The sequence below is a fragment of the Nycticebus coucang genome, chromosome 16 (genome assembly GCF_027406575.1).
Source record: "Nycticebus coucang isolate mNycCou1 chromosome 16, mNycCou1.pri, whole genome shotgun sequence".
Taxonomy (NCBI): Eukaryota; Metazoa; Chordata; class Mammalia; order Primates; family Lorisidae; genus Nycticebus; species Nycticebus coucang.
This window is the reverse complement of record NC_069795.1, coordinates 88,087,782-88,092,599: the sequence shown is the minus strand read 5'-3', so window position 1 is coordinate 88,092,599 and position 4,818 is coordinate 88,087,782. Positions and strand designations below refer to the sequence as shown.

Genomic DNA, 4,818 nt, shown 5'->3' with positions numbered 1-4,818 from the left:
CTGGGGCCCTAGACAATGCTTAAAGTCCTCCACACTCTTGCCCAAGTTCTCCCAAGGTAGTTCGACTGAGTGCCAAGTCCAAAAAAACCAAAGCAGCTCACAGGTAAGGCCTTTCCAGTTTGCGATCTCACTGTTGCTGTACTTACAGCTGCCAGCAGGATTAGACTGAACGAACACATGCAACCGCTTGCCAGTTTTCCACTGCTTTTGTCCTCCTCCTGGAGTTCAGACGTCCCTCCCTGACTCCCTGTGTCCTCAAAGGGATGTTTATGGGCAGATCCCACCAACCAGGGATGCCTGGAGTCTTGTCTCCCCAGACTTGCCATGCCCAGTTGCAAGGATGCTGTTACTCGGCCACCATCTTGCTGATTCTCCTTTTTTCTTTTCTTTTTTTTTTTTTGACAGAGTCTCACTTTCTTGCCCCCTCCCCAAGAGTGCTATGACATCATAGTTCAAGCAACCTCAAACTCTTGGGCACAGCGATCATCTTGTCTCAGTCTTCCACATAGCTGGGATTATAGGCACTCACCACAACAGTGGGCTATTTTTAGAGATTGGGGGCTCACCCTTGCTCAAGCTGCTGAAATCAGGCAATCTACCCTCCTCGGCCTCCCAGAGTACTAGGATTACAGGCATGAGCCACCACTTGGGGCCTTGTTTTTAATCCCTTGACCCCAGCCCCTCTGAAGTTAGAGATACCTGCCTTTGCTCTCTGAGAGGGCTTGTTCTCTGCTGTGGCTCCAGGCACAGTATCCTAATCCCCACCCACCCCCAATCCCGCTCTCCCCAGTCTTCTTCACTTCCCCCTACTTGTTGCAGCCCCTTGTTACCCATGTTATCTTGTCATTCCTGTGGCTGATGGGGTAGAGGAAGGGCCTCTCCCACAAGGTGTTAAATCTTTTAAAAGGACAATGAGATATCAGTCTCAACCTTTTGTTTCTTTCAGCATGCTGACTAGCCCAACTTTGTTTATTAAACCACTCACCTATCCTCTCCTATCGTTATTTTATGTTTTTTGAAACAGAGTGTCAATCTATTGCCCTATGTAGAGTGCCATGGTGTCATACCTCACAGCAACCTCAGAGTCCTGGGTTTGAGTAGTTTCTTTGCCTCAGCCTCCCAAGTAGTTGGGACTACAGGCGCCCACCACAACACCTGCTAGTTTTTATATTTTTAGTAAAGACAGGTGTTGCTCTTGCTCAGGCTGGTCTTGAACTCCTGAGCTCAACCTGCCTTGGCCTCCCAGAGTGCTAGGATTATAGGTATGAGCCAACATGCCTGCCCTCCTATCCTACCCTTAATATAGTACAATAGAACTTCTATAAGTTGACCACCTAAGGGATTGTGACAAACCGGTCAAAAAACAGAGGTGGTCAACATAAGTAACTAGGCCTACTGTACTGATATGTACATGTGGTACAGTCTAGTGTATAAAACTAGACAACTTAAGGAGTTGGTCAATGCAGAGAGGTGGTCAACTAGGGAGGCTCTACTGTATTCTCCATCAAAACCTTTGTTTCGTAATTACTACCTTATCTTTCTCTTGCCCTTCACAGCCAAATGTCATGATCTCTATTCCTTCCCCACATGTCATTCATCTAGCAGCCTCTGCAGCTGCTGCTGCATCCACCATTAAACTTATTTTTTCTTTTTTTTTGAGACAGAGTCTCACTCTTTCTCCCTGGGTGGAGTGCTGTGGTCATAGCTCACAGCAACCTGAAACTCTTGGGCTCAAATTATCCTCCTGCCTCAGCCTCCTGAGTAGCTGGGACTACAGGTGCCCGCCACAGCGCCTGGCTAATTTTTCTATTTTTAGTAGAGACAGGGTCTCACTCTTGCTTAGGCTGGTCTCAACCTCCTGAGCTCAGGCAATCCACCCCCTCGGCCTCCCGAAGTGTGGGGATTATAGGCATGAGCCACTGCACCCGGCTACCATTAAACTATAATGAACACTGGCCATGGTCGCAAAAAGACTTCATAGGTAGCAATTTCTACGGTGCTTCTGAGTTGTCATCCAATTTGAATGCTGTCTGTAGCACCTGGCATTGTGCACCACCATTCTTCTCTGAACCTGTCTTCTACTACCTTGGCTGCCCTAATAACATTTTCTTCCTTTTCTCTCTCAATTCCTTCCCAGTCTCTTTTTCATACCATTTAAATGTGAATGTGCCCCATGTAATATAGATGACTGGATTTTCCTTTTGAACTACTATAGAAATAACGTGCTCATTCAAATATATCAACTATCTATCTCCTTTTCTATATTTAGAGCTAACTTAGGATTTTAAAAATACTACAGGTAAAGCATGTGGAGGAGTGAGAGTGGCACAAACTGAAATGGATAAAGGGGAAGGAGGAACAGGTTTGGAGAAGCAACTGGTCATTCAGCCTGAGCATAGGAGTTGTACTCGACAGGGAGACATCCATGGAGAGAAGTCTTGCGGCCCGCTCTATTCATGGACCTGGAGTCAGGCACACAGAGAAAGGAGTTAATTATCTGGTTATTATGACAGTGAAGCTGTGGTCACAGATGACCTTGTGTCAGGAGAGTGTTCAGTGAGAACAGTCCAGACAGAACCCTGAGTGACCCCCCACCACCACCATTTACTTATAGATTGAAAGAGAAGCCTGCTAGAGCAAATACCACTGCTCCCTCTCACCCCCCTGTCTGCTCTTCTCCAGTGCAGCTACCTAGTTCTGACTGCTTACAGTATGCTAGATTGCACCGTGCTTATGTAGTGGAGATATCAAACAAATTAATTATAAAGACTAGCAGAGGAAGATGACATGTCAAAAAATAAGGCATGGAGCCGGTCCAGAACAGAGGAAGAGATAACATCAAGATGCCCAAGAGTGAGGAAACTGTACTCCAAAATGATCCTAATGAAGCAAAGTGTGGAGCCCATAATTCTGAAACATCAGAGAAGAACCAAGAAGAGGAAGACTTCTGTTTAAATGACTACTCTCCTCGTCTAATAGAAACAATTAACGAAGTTTCCAGGATGAGCATTGCTCATGAAATCATGGTAAACCAAGATTTCTACATGGAAGAGAATGTTTTATCTCCAAACAGTCTGGAAGACAGGTTCATGGAGACATTGTACAATGTTTTTTGGGACCATTTAAGAGAACAACTCTTGAGTAATCCTCCCGAATTCACTTGTGCTCTTGAACTTATGACAGAAGTTAAGGAGGTTTTGCTATCACTGCTATTACCACGCCACATCCGCCTAAAAAATGAGATTAAAGAAGTTCTGGACGTGGATCTCCTCAAGCAAGAAGCAGAACATGGAGCCCTAGATGTCTCTCGTCTCTCTAATACATTCTTAGTTTGATGACCCTGCTATGTGCACCAGTTCGAGATGAAGCAGTAAAGAAACTACAGAGCATAACAGATCCAGCACAGTTACTGAGGGGCAGCTTCCATGTTCTGGGCCTAATGAAAACGGACATGGCGAACTATACCATCCAGAGCATTCGACCCTACCTGCGGGAATATTCCATCCAGTATGAAAGAGCTAAATTCCAGGAACTCCTTGACAAACAACCCAATCTCCTTGATTACACCAAGAAATGGCTAACCAAAGCAGCCACAGACCTCATTACACCATGTCTGGATTCTCCTGACATCCCCAGCTCCTCCAGCATGGCCTGTTCAACTCCAGACAAGGCAGCTAAGAATTCAGATCCTCCCAATCCCATAATGGTGCTATACCAGGGCTACCTGAATCTCCTCCTCTGGGATCCTGAAAATGAAGAATTCCCTGAGACTCTGCTGATGGACAGAATCCGGGTCCAGGAAATGGGGTCCCATTTGCGCCACTTGACTATATTGGCCTCAGTCTTACTAGTGGCTAGAAGTTTCTCTGGTTCAATTTTATTCAACTCACCTGGATTTGTGGATAAACTGAAATGCATAACCAAGGCTGTGACTGAGGAATTTAACTCCAAGCTTGAAGAAGCTATGTTGAATGTGAGTGAACAGGTGTCTCAGGAAATTCACTGTGGCCTCAAGGACCTGGGCTTTACTGCCCTAAGCAGTGAAAACACAGTATGTCTTATAGGACAACTCCAGAACATCACCAAGAAAGAAAACCATGTCCGTAGTATCATTGATCAGCGCCTCCTTTTGTTTCTCAAATGCTGTTTGGTTCGTGGCATGCAGGAGTCTCTGTTACACTTCCCTGAAGGCCTTAATCACATCGAAGGAGAGTCGACAGAACTAGGCCGGAAGTTTGTCAAGCTGATGCATCATAATCAGCAGGTATTTGGCCCATACTATGCTGAGATCCTAAAAAATGTCGATACTCTAGTTCAAGCACAAGAAACAGAAGTGGAACCTATCTGATAGTGCTGGACTCCAGCCATGGCAACAGGGACCCAGGAGAGAGGGCTCAGCATGTTCCTGAGATGATATCACCTGTGGCCAGCAGAGAAGCCAGCCATCTTCCTCACTACAGCTGGGATACAGGGCTGCAGGGGTCAGCATGTAAACACCAGCTGACCCAACCCCGTTGGTTAATAAACTTCTGAGCTGCAAGAAAAAAAAAATAAGGCATGTTTGAGTAGAGTACTGAACCCTACCCTGTGGGATGTACAGTAGTCCCCCCTTTTCAATAAGGGATACATTCCAAAACTCCCAGTGGATTCCTGAAGCTATGGATAGTGCCAAACCCTATATGTACAATGTTTTTGTTTTTGTTTTTTGAGACAGAGCCTCAAGCTGTCTCCTTGGGTAGAGTGTCGTGGCATCAAGCTCACAGCAACCTCCAACTCCTGGGCTCAAGCAATTCTCCTGCCTCTGCCTCCCAAGGAGCT

The 4,818-nt window shown here is 45.9% G+C and overlaps 1 pseudogene; it reads left to right on the top strand.

Annotated features, from left to right (window-relative positions):
• Positions 1-2,843: 2,843 nt before the first annotated feature.
• LOC128568051 (T-complex protein 11 X-linked protein 2-like) lies at positions 2,844-4,427 on the top strand (annotated as a pseudogene).
• Positions 4,428-4,818: the final 391 nt, after the last annotated feature.